Raw genomic sequence first — 18,455 nt, 5'->3', positions numbered from 1 at the left:
CCTGGACATACTACCCATGCCAAATCCTGGTTTTATCTAAGAAATCCCATGATACCCTATCAAATGCTTTTTCAGCATCCGTCGTAAGTATTATGGATGGTATCATTTTTGATTGTGTATATCGAATTAATGATATCACTTTAGTTGTATTGTCTTTTCCCTCTCTTTTAGGAACAAAGCCTGCCTGGTCAGGGTGGATCAATGAAGGTAAGTATTGTTTAATTCTGTTTCCGATCATTCTTGTGTAGAGTTTTAGATCAATATTTATTAAAGAGATAGGTCTGTAACTAGAACAAAGTTGGGGGTCTTTGCCTGTTTTGGGAAGTATTGTAATATGGGCTTCCTGAGCTTCGGGATGAAAGTTATAGGCACCAATAGAGTTAAAGTAAGTCAATAAGGGAGTACCTAGTTCTTTTTTAAAGGCTTTGTAAAAAAGGGCAGTATATCCATCGGGTCCTGGGCTTTTCCCAGAAGGGAGAGAGTCTATATTTTCTTCTAACTCGAGCAGAGTAAATGGTGCATATAATAATTGACCTGAATTGATTGAATAATTGTTCTTCAGTAAGGGGGTTTAGTCTAACTTCTTTGATGAAAGAGTCAATTTTTTCAAGCTGAGAGTCTAATAGTCTGTTCTCTTGTATTTTATAAAGTGATTGGTAATATTTTTGGAATGCCTCAGCTATTCCTTTAGTATCATATTGTGTTAAATTATTTTGGTCTTTGGTTAGAGGAGATGTAGGTCTGAGGTTGCATTTTTTAAATTATCCTAGCAAAATGTTTGTACATTTATCTCCTAATACACTGCCATACAGCTCCAAGGCAAGCCACACCCCCACTGTGCCTCTGATTTTATGTGGGCCTTGAGGTGGGGGTATTACTGTGCCTTGGATTTTCTTTTGGCCTATGGGGTGGGGGGATCACTGTGCCTCTGATTTTCTGGGGGGGGTATCACTGTGCCTCTGATTTTCTGAGGGGGGTATCACTGTGCCTCAGATTTTCTGGGGGGGTATCACTGTGCCTCTGATTTTCTGGGGGGGTATCACTGTGCCTCTGATTTTCGGGGGGGGTATCACTGTGCCTCAGATTTTCTAGGGGGTATCACTGCCTCTGATTTTTTGTGGGCCTTGGGGTTGGGGGATCACTGTGCCTCGGATTTTCTACGGGGGGTATCACTGTGCCTCTAATTTTCTGTGGGCCTTGGAGTGGGGGGATTACTGTGCCTCTGATTTGCTGGGAGGGGTATCACTGTGTCTCTGATTTTTATTTGGCCTGTGGGGTGGGGGAATCACTGTGCCTCTGATTTGCTGGGAGGGGTATCACTGTGCCTCGGATTTTCTTTTGGCCTATAGGGTGGGGGGATCACTGTGCCTCGGATTTTCTGGGGGGGGGATCACTGTACCTCGGATTTTCTGGGGGGGATCACTGTACCTCGGATTTTCTGGGGGGGATCACTGTACCTTGGATTTTCTGGGGGGGATCACTGTGCCTCGGATTTTCTGGGGGGGTATCACTGTGCCTCTGTTTTTCTGGGGGGTGGAATCACTGTGCCTCTGATTTGCTGGGAGGGGTATCACTGTGCCTCGGATTTTCTTTTGGCCTATGAGGTGGGGGGATCACTGTACCTCGGATTTTCTTGGGAGGGATCACTGTACCTCGGATTTTCTTGGGGGGGATCACTGTACCTCGGATTTTCTGGAGGGGGATCACTGTGCCTTGGATTTTCTGGGGGCGATCACTGTGCCTCTGATTTTCTGGGGGGGGGAATCACTCTGATTTTCTGGGGGGGGGATCACTGTACCTCTGATTTTCTGGGGGGGGTATCACTGTGCCTCTGATTTTCTGGGGGGGGGATCATTGTACCTCTGATTTTCTGGGGGGGGAATCACTGTGCCTCGGATTTTCTGGGGGGGATATCACTGTGCCTCGGATTTTCTTTGGGCCTTGGGGTGGGGGGATCACTGTGCCTCGGATTTTCTTGGGGTGGTATCACTGTGCCTCGGATTTTTGGGGGGGTATCACTGTGCCTCGGATTTTCTGGGGGGTATCACTGTGCCTCGGATTTTCTGGGGGGGTATCACTGTGCCTCGGATTTTCTGGGGGGGTATCACTGTGCCTCTGATTTTCTGGGGGGTATCACTGTGCCTCGGATTTTCTGGGGGGGTATCACTGTGCCTCGGATTTTCTGGGGGGGTATCACTGTGCCTCGGATTTTTGGGGGGGTATCACTGTGCCTCGGATTTTCTGGGGGGGATATCACTGTGCCTCGGATTTTCTGGGGGGGTATCACTGTGCCTCGGATTTTCTGGGGGGGTATCATTGTGCCTCTGATTTTCTGGGGGGTATCACTGTGCCTCTGATTTTCTGGGGGGGATATCACTGTGCCTCGGATTTTCTTTGGGCCTTGGGGTGGGGGGATCACTGTGCCTCGGATTTTCTTGGGGTGGTATCACTGTGCCTCAGATTTTTGGGGGGTATCACTGTGCCTCGGATTTTCTGGGGGGGTATCACTGTGCCTCGGATTTTCTGGGGGGGTATCACTGTGCCTCTGATTTTCTTTGGCCTGTGGGGTGGGGGTATTACTGTGCCTCGGATTTTCTGGGGGGGTATCACTGTGTCTCTTATTTTCTGTGGGCCTTGGGGTGGGGGGATCACTGTGCCTCTGATTTTTTGGGGGGGTATTGCTGTGCCTCTGATTTTCTTTGGCCTATGGGGTGGGGGATTACTGTGCCTCTGATTTTCTGGGGGGGTATCACTGTGCCTCTGATTTTCTGGGGGGGGATTTCTGTGCCTCTGATTTTCCCAATGAAGCCAGACTAGTAGTTTAACCTATAGTTATAGGCTATTGAACATGTATACCCTTTATGGCGCGGTGGTTCCTTTCTTGCCCCGTGACCCATAATAACCAGTTTGCCCCTCCTCTCTTTTTTTCAGTTGCGTCGGAGTTTGAGGTCCCGTAAAGTTTCCTGCATCAGTTACAAGAGCCTGTGCAGCTGTTTTGGGGATCACGTCGGCGGTGAGTTCCCATAATCCCTTTGTATCTGCCCCTCACTGTGCCATACAGAGAGACTACTGATTCCCTGTCTCCTTTAACAGTGTTTCCCACACATAAAGTAGCCAGCTTGGGTATGCAGGTTGCCCTGCGGGTGCTGCAGAGAAAAATGCCCCGTGTGTGCCCAGCTGTGTGATCAGATGATTGAGTATGTAGTCTCCTGGAATGTTTCCGCAGAGAGCAGGTGAGGAGCCGGTGGGGGGGGGGGTGCTACTGATATTCAGGTAATGTGGTACCCCAATAGGGGAGGCTGAAAATATGAGTTCTTTAAGATGGAACTGTGATTGGATTATAAAATCTGCCCCGTTTGGTGGCACCAGGGTGTTCCCTGTGGGCAGGAGGGGTTGTTAACTAAACACAGAAGCGTGGATGCATCCTATAGGCAGTGCCCAGGAGAAAGCGCCACCCATGCCCCATAACAGCTGCAGGGGAACATGTTCTTCTAACTGGCACTGCCACCTTTGTGCTGCCCTGACTGCTCCCTCTTGGTGTTCCTGAAGGACGAGACCAGCAGCCGCTTGTAGGAGAGAGTCCTGGAGGTGTCAGGAAATAAAGCAGCTGGGCCACTTCCAGGGCCAGCTGAGGGCACTCGCCGCCCATCCTATTGCCAACTACACTGTACAAAGGCTCCTCAGTGCCGTCCAGATTAAAACTGGTGAGTTGCCATCGGGTGTTTCCTGTAACCTAAAAATCTATTGGGCAGCCAGCACAACAGGGGTGTAAAAGTGCATGAAACATATTCCCTTATATTCCCGTTATTTCTATAGTTCGCTGTGCTTTTTAATGAGCTGTCCCTGGGGCTGGAGGATGCTTTAGCCAAAGGTCACATGGGAATTATCACAACCCTGGCCGACACTTGCAAGAGGCTGCAATGATGCCAGTGAGAGCTCCTCTCCCAACTCATGGAGGTGAGTGTTGTATTAACTGCCCCCATTTGCCGTCAGGGCAATGACCTATGAGGCAGTTTGTAGAATCAGGGCAATGTGTTGGCGGGTTAGGTGATTATCGCTGCCATGTTTCTGAATGATAATCCTCTGTAAATGCCAGCCATTACCATTGCAGCAAGTAGAGGGGCAATTTGGAGTATTTTGTTGCCCGTGCAAATCACACGGTTACCAAACTACCTCAGGTTGCCCTAAAAGTGTAATTTAAATCGCTTTTTACCTCCCCCAGGCTTTCCACTGTGCAGCTCTGCTCTCCCGCCAGGTGGCCAGCATCCCTCTCGTCCTCTCTCTGCTCACCTATGAGGTTTGTTATAACAAAGAAGAAGAGGAGGAGCCATCAGAGCACCAGGTAAATAGCACTATAATTAGTGCTTTGAGGGGATGCGCTAAAATCATCCCATAACACTAAAGGTGGCTCCTGATAGGCTGCCTTTTACCTTGGCTAAGTCTATTAAACGCAGCTAATGAACTGTATTGCATCACCTTTACTACTGAGAACCATTTTGTGTGTCTTTGATGGCGCAGGGCGATGCCGATAGGAAGCTGGAGAACGTGAATTATCACGGCTCCCTCCCTGTGCAGCACCTCCTCCACTTTGAAGACCCTTCTGTGGCCCTGAAAAGCCTTGGCTCCCTGACAGATGCTGACCTTCTCTCTGTGGATTGTAGCCAGGCTGGATGCCATGTTCTTGACTCCCTGCTGGGCAGCGCCACCATATCTGATAAGCTGAGAGTAAGAACATTTATGGTGTTTCCTGAAGCGACAGCGCCACCTATTGGTGCACATGTGCTTAACCTTAAGGGGTTGTTCACCTTGAAATTAACTTTTAGTATGAGACAATTTCCAATTGGTTTTCATTTTTTATAGTTTTTCAGTTATTTAGCTTTTTGTTTAGTAGTTTCCAGTTGGAATTTCAGCAGCAGGTTGGTAATGTCTTGTTTACCTTAGCAACCAGGCAGTGTTGTGAATGAAAGACTGGAATATAAATAGAAGAGGGACTAAAACGACAGATAAGGAATAAAAAGTAACAATAAAAATAAAAAACATTTTTAAAAAAAAAAAGCAAAAGATTTTTTTTAGTGGGGTCAGAAACCCTCATGTGAAAGCTGGAAACATGTAGACAAAGAAGGCAAATAATAAGACCAATTGCAAAGTTGCTAGGAACGGTATATTGTATAACATACTAAAAGTTATCTTGAAAGTAACATAGTAACAAAGTAAGTTGGGTTGAAAAAAGACAAATGTCCATCACGTTTAACCATAATGCCTATATATAACCTGCCTAACTACTAGTTGATCCAGAGGAAGGCAAAAAACCCCATCTGAAGCCTCTCTAATTTGCTGCAGAGGGGAAAAAATTCCTTCATGACTCCAAGATGGGAATCGGACCAGTCCCTGGATCAACTAGTACTAAGAGCTATCTCCCATAACCCTGTATTCCCTCACTTGCTAAGAATCCATCCAGCCCCTTCTTAAAGTTATATAATGTATCAGCCAGCACGACTGATTCGGGGAGGGAATTCCAGAACTTCACAGCTCTCACAGTAAAAAATCCTTTCCGAATATTTAAATGGAACCTCCCTTCTTCTAAACGGAGTGGGTGCCCTCGTGTCCGTTGATATGACCTACTGGTAAATAAAACATTAGAGAGCTTATTATATGATCCTCTTATATATTTATTCATAGTTATCGTCACCCCTTAAGCGCCTCTTCTCCAGTGTAAACAGACCCAACTTGGCCAGTCTTTCTTCATAACTGAGACTTTCCATACCCTTTACCAGCTTAGTTGCCCTTCTCTGGACTCTAACTTAATAATGTCCCGTTTGAGCACTGGAGACCAGAACTGAACAGCATATTCTAGATGGGGCCTTACCAGCGCTCTGTAAAGGGGAAGAATAACCCCCTTCTCCCGTGAATCTATACCCCTATTAATACAGCTCAAAACCTTGTTTGCCCTTGCAGCTGCTGCCTGGCATTGCTTGCTACAGCCAAGTTTATTATCTACAAGGACTCCAAGGTCCTTCTCCATTATGGATTTGCCTAGTGCAGTCCCATTAAGGGTATAAGTGGTTTGCATATTTTTACATCCCAGGTGCATGACCTTACATTTATCCACATTAAATCTCATCTGCCACTTAGCCGCCCAGATTGCCAGTTGGTCAAGATCCTGCTGCAGGGATGTCACATCCTGGATAGAATTGACTGGTCTGCAGAGTTTTGTGCCATCTGCAAACACTGATACATTACTCATAATACCCTCCCCTAAGTAATTTATGAACAAGTTAAACAAAAGTGGACCCAGCACAGAACCCTGAGGGACCCCACTAAGAACCTTACTCCAAGTAGAGACTGTACCATTAACAACCACCCTCTACCCGATCCTGTAGCCAGTTTGCCCCTCTGTACCCGATCTTGTAGCCAGTTTCCCCCCTCTGTACCTGACCCTGTGCCAGTTTCCCCCTCTGTACCCGATCTTGCAGCCAGTTTCCCCCCTCTGTACCTGATCCTGTAGCCAGTTTCCCCCCTCTGACCCTGTGCCAGTTTCCCCCCTCTGCACCCGATCTTGTAGCCAGTTTCCCCCTCTGTACCCGATCTTGTAGCCAGTTTCCCCCTCTGTACCCGATCTTGTAGCCAGTTTCCCCCTCTGTACCCGATCCTGTAGCCAGTTTTCCCCTCTGTACCTGACCCTGTGTCAGTTTCCCCCCTCTGTACCTGACCCTGTGCCAGTTTCCCCCCTCTGTACCCGATCTTGTAGCCAGTTTCCCCCTCTGTACCCGATCTTGTAGCCAGTTTCCCCCTCTGTACCCGATCCTGTAGCCAGTTTCCCCCCTCTGTACCTGACCCTGTGCCAGTTTCCCCCCTCTGTACCCGATCCTGTAGCCAGTTTCCCCCCCTCTGTACCTGACCCTTTACCAGTTTCCCCCCTCTGTACCCGATCCAAGGCTATTGTGATACTAATATCTACAGTTAGTACTAGTGGTTGTATTTATAGTTTATGTATGTGAGTGTATAGATTGGTAGGTGTGGGTTAGGTGTGCTGGGTTTACTTGGATGGGTTGAACTTGATGGACACTGGTCTTTTTTCAACCCTATGTAACTATATGTAACTAACTATGTAACTTCACTAACACGAATAGACCTTAGTTTAGAAAGCAGTCATTTGTGGGGAACGGTATCAAATGCTTTGGCAAAATCCAAATAGATGATATCTACTGCATCCCCACTGTCCAGCTTCTTAATTACCTCATCATAAAAAGCAATTAAATTGGTCTGACATGACCTGTCCTTCATAAAGCCATGCTGATTCCTACCCATAATGTCATAATGAACCACCCCTTTAAAATGAGCAGTGAAGAATGTGGTATTATTGCCGGTTATTGTGCCCAGTCAGTAGGGGTAATGCCAACTAAACATGACCTGCCTATCAGTGCTAGGTACCACCTTCATCATCCTCATTTTATTTTCCATGCAGTCACTTTGCTGTGTTTCCCTAGGGTCACTGTACGCAGTTGGCCTGCAATAAATATGGCAGCCGTATGTTAGATCGCATGTAGACGGCATCGACCTTAGGGGTCAAAGAGGAGATAGCGCAGAAGCTGGGTATGTCTGCTATACAGCTATACTGGGGTGATCCAGAGATCCCTTCCTGTAATATGGCATTATATTTTATATATTCTCTATTTGATATATACTCTGCCTGCCCTATGCTGTCTGTGTGTATGGCACACACAGGCAGCATAGGGCAGGTAGAGTATGGCACACACAGACAGCATAGGGCAGGCAGAGTATGGCACACACAGGCAGCATAGAGCAGGTAGAGTAAGGCACACACAGGCAGGGAAGACAGAGTATGGCATACACAGGCAGGGTAGCGCAGACAGGGTATGGCATACACAGGCAGCATAGGGCAAGCAGAGTATGGCACACACAGGTGAGCATAGGGCAGGCAGAGTACGGCACACCCAGATGAGAATTGTGCAGGCAGAGTATGGCATGCACAGGCAGCATAGCGCAGAGAGAGTATGGCACACACTGGTGAGCATAGGGAAGGCAGAGTATGGCACACACAGGCAGCATAGGGCAGGCAGAGTATGGCACACACAGGCAGCATAGAGCAAACAGAGTATGGCACACAGGCAGCATAGAGCAAACAGAGTATGGCACACACAGGCAGCATAGGGCAGGCAGAGTATGGCACACACAAGCAGCATAGAGCAAACAGAGTATGGCACACACAGTCAGCATAGGGCAGAGAGAGTATGGCACACACAGGTGAGCATAGGGCAGGCAGAGTATGGAACACACAGGCAGCATAGAGCAAACAGAGTATGGCACACACAAGTGAGCATAGAACAGGCAGAGTATGGCACACGCAGGCAAGGTAGGGCAGGCAGAGTATGGCACACAAGGCAGGGTAAGGCAGGCAGAGTATGGCACACACACAGACAGGGTAGGGAAGGCAGGGTTTTGCTGTACTACCACCATTAATATGGGTATGGTCATGTGATAACACGGGTGTGGTTTAAAAAAAGGGAGTGGTCAAAACTGGCTTCCATTATTGGCCCTCCATCACGTTGGCTGGGAAAATTCCGGCCCTTGGTACCACATAAGTTGGACAGCACTTTCCTAGTAGATTCTATTATCCCAGTAGAGTAGCACAGGGCATCTGTTGACACTATCCTGCTGTGTACCCTGTCACGCAAGTGTGACGTATTGGAGACTGGCACAAAACAGGGACACACCACACTCTGGGAACAGGGGTTACACAGGGGCTTTATTACACTAGGATATAACAATGGGAGAAACATGAACAAGATAATTAATATCACATAAGAGCAAAAGGCTGATCACTTGAAGTCCCATAAAACAGTCCACAGTTGAATTGGATACAACTCCCACGGGGGCAGCCTGAGGTTTCTAAATTAAGCTCCCCTTATTGAATCCAGAACACACAGTTCCTTTAGTTTAGGCAACTCCACAAATAAAGGCACAGGATTCCTCTATGGTATAACAATCTCTTTAGCTGTTGGGTCCCACCAATAAGCCTCCTTCTCAGGGGTAGGGAATCCAAACTGTTGGAGGGAGTCTTCCTGCTGCAGATAGGTTAGATTCCAGGGAGGTGCCCTGCTGCAGCCAGGGTGCTCCCCAGTGTCTAAAGAAGATGCCCCAAGCCAGGAGCTACACATGCAGCTTCCTCAGCCCCTGCTGCACCCACAACAACCCCCACCTCTCAGTCCATAAATACTTATGTAGTGGGAGGGAGTTTGCCAGACACCCTGAGTTAAATGGATATGCCAGCTATGTAGCTTTAGTGGGGGCTGGGCTAGTACTGTTCTTTATGGGAAAGGTAAGAACACATTCCAGGAGCCAAACCACATGCCCTTTTCTATCTCAGTATTCCTCACATAGCCCACTGGGAAATAGACTTTTTATTGGAAAAAATACTAGATCCTAGCGGATAGTATGCCTGTAGGAAAAAGATGTATTTAGGCGACTAGGAAATAGACTGCTTGTTTAAAAAACCTTAGATCCTAGTGGATAATAGTTTCCTTGTAAAGCAAAGATGTACATAGGCAACTAGGAAATAGACTGCCTGATAGGTGTTCTAGAAACGTTATTAAAATGGAAGATTCGCAGCCTGTAGTCCATGCTGCTGAAATCAAAAAGCCGGAAGAAGACGCCAAATCAGAAAATGGATATAGGTATTGTATGAATCGATCTGTTATCCTTTTTTTTTTTATTGATAAAATGTAAAGTTATTTAAAAGTCTAGACAATTCTAGTGTCAGGCCTCCATTAAAGGGGGTTGAATCTTAATTGTTTTTGGGAAGCAATATGGATACAGAGCAGCTAGGTTATCAAACACCAAAGCAAGTAACGCCTCTGTTCTTATCCTAGAAAGAGCGGGTTTCCTAGGCAATTTGTGGATAGATGTCTGAACGTAGTAGTGTTTTAGGGTAACAGCGTTTTACATCTTGCTGTATATAACACTTGATAATGAAATTTCAGAAATACTCTGTAACGCTACACATGAGATTCTGTGAGATAATTATAAAAGTTTTAAATATATTTTTAATTGTAAGCGCAATGCAGTTTGTATCTGTTGGTATTTGGTGCCACTGGGTTTTTTCAGAGCTTCTTTTCAGTCATTGTTTAATAGATAATACATTATAGATTATGTAAGCATAATGACTTTAGATGACAACATTGTTCTAACTCTGACATGTTTTTATTTCCCCCTAGGAGAAGAATCAGATGAGTTGCCTGACTTGGATTTTCTCTGTACCATGACACACATTATATTTGTTGATTTAGATAACTGGGCGCAGTTACACACATTATCCAGGATTCCTTAATAAGGGAACATTTGTCTGGGGCTTTCAAGGTAATGGGGAGCTTACCACTTTATATTACTTGTTTATTTACTTCTCTAACAAAACCACAGAGGCAAAATTTTATGGCTTAAGTGACATGCAAATTTGGCACATAAGGCAATATTAGACTTAAATAACACTATTAACTAAAGATCTAACCTGTATGATTTTAACAAAACATGAATAATATGATTGTGATGAAGTATCTTTTTTTATTTTTCGTGATGCAGCCTCTGCCCTAGAGCTGGAGAGGGAGTCTCTGATAGAAAAGATTCACAGCGTGCAGAACAGTCAAGATATAAGGACAATCAGTGATGGTAAGGCCTACTCATCTCTATATTACATTACATTAACACTTATTTATAAAGCGCCAACATATTACGCAGCGCTGTACAATAAGTGGGTTACATACATTGGACATACAGAGTAACATATAAAGCAATACATAACCAATACAAGAGGTGAAGAGGGCCCTGCCCAAAAGAGCTTACAATCTACAAGGAGAAAGGGTTGAGACACAAGGTGTGGGAATGGGCATGACCAGAGTTGTGAGAGGTGTGGCACAGGGTATTGCTAAACTAGATTAGGGTAGGCTTCTCTGAATAAATGTGTTTTTAGAGATCTTTTGAAGGCAGAGAGATTGGGAGAAAGTCTGACAGTTTGTGGGAGCGAATTCCAGAGAAGGGGGGCAGCCCTTGCAAAGTTTTGAATACGAGCGTGTGAGGAGGGAATGAGAGAGGAGTTGAGATATCGAATCCAGGATTCTTACCTTCTATTTATATTCAGATCTTTTAATAAATGACTCAACATTGCAGGTTTTAGTGGATATCATTTTATTTGTGGTTTCAAAAAAACACTAAAATCTGAATGTTGATAAATGCGCCTATAAGGATTAACTATAGCAGATGCTTGTGCCTTAGAGCCCTGACCCTGAATCTGGAGGGGGAGAGATTGACAGGAACAGTGGGCCTCACTCAAATGGAAGATACGCCTTAAGTTCTTCCATCTCTCCTGTCACATACCTCGGTTACAGATAAGAGTGACTGGCCATCTGTTCCCTTTCCCACCCCAAGGTTAACACACCCAGAAAGACCAACTGAGACAAAAACACAAATGTTGGTAAATGCAAAATGGTGTATCTGTTGGAGGAAAGATTATATAATTCCAGTATTTATATAGGGATTATAGTTTTCAAGTGGCAAATATAGGCCTGAAATAAATTCTGTTGGTGTTGGTGCTGCTGTTTGTATCTAAATAGAGAGCTGGCTGAATTATTATGTACAGTCATATTCAGTGGTGAATTCTCTAAATGTAATATAAATATTGTGCAACTGTGGGTGTGTCGTATCCATAAAGTGAGGTGAGCAGGCCAGTGGGTTAGTTTTGAGATGATACTGGGATGAAATTCATGTGATATATGACTATCATAGTATATGAAACTGGATCAGCTCCTGTTCATTACTTCCTAATTTATCTCCTAGGCTGAATTATGGGTAGGCCATCTTCCCCAGACTCCATTTTAATCAAATAATTTAGATTCTTAAATATTTTATTATTATTCATAATAATAAAACAGTACCTTTTACTTGATCCAACTAAGGTACAATTTACCCATATTGGAGGTAAAACAATTCTATTGAGTTTATTTAATGGTTAAACTGTCGAGGTTGGGGTTGTTTTCTCTGGAAAAGAGGCGCTTGCGAGGGGACATGATTACTCTGTACAAGTACATTAGAGAGGATTATAGGCAGATGTGGAAATAATTAGGGCCTCTTTCTTTCTATTTTTCATGACTTTAATTATGTTTAAAGTTCTAATCGTATTATTTTTACCTTCTCTTCCAGGGATAAATCCCGATTGGTCTGCGTGGATCAAAGATGGTAAGTGTATTTTTATTCTATTTGCTATAAGTTTGGCAAAGATCTTTTGATCTATATTAATAAGGGATATTGGTAATTCTTTAATAACTTTGGAAAGTTCTTCAATGGTAAATGGTCTATCTAAGTTTTTGGAAGTTGTTCTATCTAGTTTAGGGATGTTGAGTTGTGCTAAGAAATTTTTTCTTTTGTAATTTCTTGAGTTCTTTGATTAGGATGCTGTTTCTTTAAATTATATAAATTGGAGTAGTACATATGAAAACATTTGGCTAAATCTGTTGTTTTGTTAACCATTTGTTGTTTATGATTTTTCATTTTTAATACTATATATACTCGAGTATAAGCCTAGTTTTTCAGCACCCAAAATGTACTGAAAAAGTCACCCTCGGCTTATACTCGAGTCGGGTGCCATGGGTCCCTCTAGACTAGCACCCTCTGTCCTTTGTGTGCAAATTAGGCCACCTGCAACCAAACCCTCCAGTGCCCTGGCCTAGGCTCCCACTAGCAATACTTATTTCCCCTTACATCTCCTCCGGGACCGGGTCTGCTGCCCGTTTGCCAATGTGCAATGAGCATGGGGTAGTACTCATATTGTTTTTGTTGACCCTCTTCTCCACTTACAGAGCTAGTTTACTGTTTTTCTTTGAAATAAATATTGAAAAACATATACCCCACTGATGCCTCAATTAATGTAATTTTTATACATATTTATTTTGATTATTAAAACTTAGCAGTAGCTGCTGCATTTCCCACCCTAGGCTTATACTCGAGTCAATAAGTTTTTCCAGTTTTCTTAGGTAAAATTAGGTACCTCGGCTTATATTCGGATCGGCTTATACTTGAGCATATACGGTATATATGATTTAGCAAACTGTGTTTTGAGCATGTTTGCCAGATATTTACCAAATTTATTGCTAAATTCATATATATTACGTTTTGTTCTCAAGAAAGCTTTGCTTGATTCTGTATCAAGCAGGGTTTTTAAATTTTTCCTTTTTTGAATCAGTTCTTGGTAAGTATTTTCTAGCTGAGTAATTTTATGTTGCGTTTCTAATTTACTTATTTCCTTAAGTAATTTGTCTATGTTTTCTTTTCTTTCTTTTTTACAGAGTGAACCCAGAGAAATTAGATAACCTCTTAATGTACATTTATGTGCTTCCCATCTAATATGTTGTGATATGTCTTGTTCAGAGTTATCAATAAAAAATTGCTTCAATTTATCCAAAAATTTCTCTTTGTGTGATTCATTATAGATAAGACTTTCATTTAGTCTCCAGTTAAAATTTTGTTTTAGTACCGTAGGGAATTTAATTGTCATTGATACTGGGCAATGGTCTGATTGAAAGGAGTTTTCAATATCCGTTTTGTGAATTAGATCCAACCATTTATGTTCAATAAACATATAATCAATTCTGGCATAGTTTTTATGGACACAGGAATAATGTGTAATCTTTGTCTTGTGGATGAAAAATTCTCCATACATCTGAGAAGAGGTTTGAGTTTAATATTTGGTTTATACCTCTAATCAAAGAGAAAGGCAAGTATGATTTTTTGGATGATGTATCTAGGAGAGGGTTCAATGGAATATCAAAGTCTCCTCCCATAATTACTATGCCTTCTTTGAAGGATTTTAGTTTATTTAAAATTCCTTTCAAAGTTTTTAACTGATTTTTATTTGGTAAATAAACGTTGCACAACGTAATTTTTTGGTCAAATAATGTACCTTTAATCATAATGCATCTGCCATCATTCCTTGTATATATATATCAGCAATGGAGAAAGGGATATTTTTATGGATAGCTATTAGTACTCCATTAGTTTTTTTTTTCTATATTATTACCCAGATATATCTTGTCATAGTTTCTATGATGAATTCTGGAGATGGTATTCTCCTTGAAGTGTGTTTCTTGAAAAAATACTATTTTAGTACCTATGTTATTACAGTGGTTGAACATCTGTGCTCTTTTTATGGGTTTGTTTAACCCATTCACATTAATAGATATAACCTTAAGTTTTACCATTTTGATATATTGAATATTGCGTAAAACATTGTATGATATGCCCCTGAGAAAAACTTACATTTCTTTTTGAGATTGGTGTCAGATGAAAGTAAAGTAGTAAGAGAAAATAAACTATGTACAAATTATGACATGGGTATGTCAAGACTGCATTAATCCGCATATTTAGTATTTAAGTGTAAATTATTATTAATGCAGTTAGTTTTCTATAAGATAGGTACCTTGTACTATCTTTATAGTAGAGGGGGGTGGTGGAAGGTATACCTGTACCTTAGTAGCAAATACAATATTGTGGCTTATTACGATTCTACCCTGGTTATAGATAATATAACATAAAACATGGGTTTGAATAGCATGCCCTGCAATGTACTTTTTAAGGACAATAAGAGTTCAATTAAATTATGCCTATATAGAAAAAAAACAATAGGCATTTTATTTGCTAAACCTGCAATAGGTAGTTAACTGAATGTATACTAGATAAGCATATAATGAGAACCTTATTCAACATCTGGTATAAAATAACATCAACATCAATTGAACATTTAAGTTTTGAGTTCAGTGTATGTTCAGTTTGAACTCTTTAGTTTTACCGCATATCTGTTAACCTCAGACTTTCACGTTTCACTTTTGTCTAATAAGAAGGATATTTCAAGCACCCACTGACATCAGATGACATTTTTAAGCATGTCAAATCTTTAGTGCAGGATAGTTTGTCAAAACCCTTTACCAACCTGGCATACATGGTGGGCAGTATGCATGAATTCAGCAAAATTAGATGGCATGTTCACTCAAAAGGCATTGATCTCCTGTATCTCCAAGGTTTTTAGACCTGCACTTCATGTGGTTGTTGACTTTTATGGGCTTATTTATCAATTTTCAAGTTTTCTAATTGAAAAAACTCACATTTCAAATTGAAAATATGGCTTGACTTTGCCTAGGACAATTCCCATTGACTTCTATAAAAACTCGCAAGCTTTTAGATGCCAAAGTTTTACATTTGAGTTTTCGGGGTTTTTTGCATTTACCGTATTTTTCGGACCATAAGACGCACTTTTTTTCCCCCAGAAGTGGGGGGAAAAAGTCCCTGCGTCTTATGGTCCGAATATAGCCTACAGATATACTTTAAAAAAATGTTTTTACTTGCCCGTGTGGTCTCCGTGCAGGGCCCTCCTCTATTTACCAGCGCTTAGCTGTGGCGCTGTGTGCATACGCATGCGCGTCATTGCGCATGCGCACATCGCCAGAGCTAAGCGCCGGTAAATAGAGGAGGGCCCTGCACGGAGACCACACGGGCAAGTAAAAAACCTTTTCTTTACAGATATACCGGTACTTTAAGAAAAGCTTTTTTACTTGCCCGTGTGGTCTCTGTGCAGGGCCCTCCTCTATTTACCGGCGCTTAGCTGTGGCGCTGTGCGCATACGCATGCGCGTCATTGTGCATGCGCACAGCGCCAGAGCTAAGCGCCGGTAAATAGAGGAGGGCCCTGCACGGAGACCACACGGGCAAGTAAAAAACCTTTTCTTAAAGTACCGGTATATCTGTAGGCTATATGCTGGTACAGATGGGGGCAATATGTTGGGTGCTGCTGGTACAGGTGGGGGGCAATATGTTGGGTGCTGCTGGTACAGGTTGGGTTTTAATGCACATAAAATATTTTAGGACACTATTTGTTTCAGAATCTTTTTTTCTTCATTTCCCTTCTCTAAAAACTGGTGCGTCTTATGGTCCAGTGCGTCTTATGGTCCGAAAAATACGGTAATAAATACCAGACATTCAAGTTTTTAAACCATTTGAATTATGCCAAGTTTAGCGACAAAAAACTCAAATCTTGAAAAAGATCAAACTTGAACATTGATAAATCTCCCCATAAAGCTGGCCATACATGGACCAATGGGCTACGGATTATCATGCGGATAATTTTCGTACCATGGCGATTGGTCATTTAGTTGATCGGACAGGTTAGGAAATTCCAGTCGGATAACGATAAAATCTGCACATGTATTGCATATCAGACGATATCCTTGGGGGACCTAGGATAGAACTAGGATAGACTTTTGTATGATTGGCGTCTGCCAACTATTTCATGTTCAGAACATCCTCCAATTTGGGCTTTACCCTACAGTTTCAGATTGTTGAATTTAAACATATGACCGATATTCCAACGTTCGTTGGAAGAAGACAAAAATCTAAATGTGTAAAACTTAAACATACATGGGTGTGAATGGAAAGCACTGTTGCTTAGGGTGATGACACATGGGGAGATTTGTTATGCTGGGTTAAATTAGTGCTACTGCGGGCAACAAATCTCTGGAGAATGCTTTCCCACCAGGAATAATATAAATTGCCTCATACAAGACATTTCAGTTTTCCTAAGTTGCCTCGCAAGAAAACTTTGGGCAACTACGGCAAATGAAGTGACGCATATTTTCCCAACAGTAATTTATATTATTGCCAGTGGGAAAGCATTCTCCGAATTATTGTTACCCGCGGCAGCACCGATTTAACCACAGGCAACATGTCTCCCAGAATCTCTCCTCTCTCTAAATGAATGGGAAATAACAGCACTACCTTCTGCTAAATGCAGTGGACTGAATACAGTTAGCTTAAAATGAAATTCACAAAGAAAAAACATTTATTATTGTTCTAGAACTGACCAGAGAATCATCAAATGACATACCTTCAGATGCTCCTTTCCTCACAAAATGAATTTTAACTGACTAGCTAGCTGGCAGGTGGCGCTGTTTAAAATTCATTGTATTTAAAACTGGCTTACTAATTGAAAAATAGAAATATATATGGCTCTTGCACCCAGGTTGTATTTTTTGTTAGTGGTGTGCACCATTATGATCTCTGTATGTATGTATATATATAAAACGTGGAACAGGTAGTATTTAATCTAAGCTCCCATACCCTCACAGACTCAGAGGTTAATTTACTATCAAAAGGCCTTTCATTTGTTCCCATGCACAGGACACGCACACTGGATACCATGATTGATTTGCACAAGTTTCAGCGTACAATGAAGCTCAAAGAACATTTTCGGCTACCAAATACACATAGACGGATATTTAAGCCCCCTAGCCAATATGAACCACCTAACACACCCAAGTCCATAGCAGCATACACTCGACTGCTCATTGATGAAACTTATAAACATACACAACCATCTGGTCATTCTAATCTCACCAGAACAGAAAGGGAAGCCATGAGGAGTTTGTCTCTCAATCCTAACATCATTATAAGACCAGCAGACAAGGGGGGAGGTGTGGTTGTTTTAAACTATTCAGATTATAGACTTGAAATATCAATCAACTCTCTGACACTGTTACATATCAGAAACTTGAGAAAGATCCCACAGGTATCTATAAAAAACAGATTGATGCTTCATTATCTTTAGGCTTGACCAATGGGTTCATCGATACTGACACTTTCAATTTTCTCACAAAAGAATATCCGATCTGTCCCATACTATATACCTTACCCAAAATCCACAAAAGCCTTACTTCCCCTCCAGGACGCCCCATAGTAAGCGCCAGAGACTCCTTACTACAACCTCTATCCATCTACATTGACCACTTCCTTCAACCAATAGTCAAGGGCACACATACCTACCTAAGGGACACGGGTGATCTCTTACTAAAATTACAAGGATTGCATCCGCTACCTCTAAATACCAAACTGGCTACAATGGACGTCTCTTCTCTATACACAGTAATTCCAACAACAGAGGGTATAGCGATTGTGAAAGAGTATCTTGTGAAACATCCAGATAAATGTAGACCCCCTGCCGAATTCCTCATAGAACTCCTTACACATTGCCTCACAAGGAACTATTTTAAGTTCGAACACTCATACTACTTACAGACAAGCGGCACAAGTATGGGATCAAATGTTGCTTTATCTTTTGCGAACTTATTCATGGCTAATTATGAACATACATACATTTTTCCCAAATATGGCAAATTCATCCATAGAATGTTCCGCTATATAGATGATCTATTCCTCCTTTGGATTGGGACTGAGGATCAATTCTGGTCTATGGTGGATGATCTGAACCAACTCCCTACAACAATACGCTTCACAGCACATCTGGGGACCAGCAATATCTCTTTTTTGGATTTGGCTGTCTCAGTCACAGACACAACACTAACCACCACCACGTATGGGAAGGACACAGATCACAATACATTATTG

The 18,455-nt window shown here is 42.4% G+C and overlaps 1 pseudogene; it reads left to right on the top strand.

Moving 5' to 3' along the window:
- Positions 1-2,861: 2,861 nt before the first annotated feature.
- LOC116410977 lies at positions 2,862-13,357 on the top strand (annotated as a pseudogene).
- The last annotated feature ends 5,098 nt before the right edge of the window (positions 13,358-18,455 follow it).

Source organism: Xenopus tropicalis, chromosome 5 (genome assembly GCF_000004195.4).
Source record: "Xenopus tropicalis strain Nigerian chromosome 5, UCB_Xtro_10.0, whole genome shotgun sequence".
Taxonomy (NCBI): domain Eukaryota; kingdom Metazoa; phylum Chordata; class Amphibia; order Anura; family Pipidae; genus Xenopus; species Xenopus tropicalis.
The sequence above is the reverse complement of the archived record's forward strand: the minus strand, read 5'-3'. Positions and strand labels throughout refer to the sequence as shown.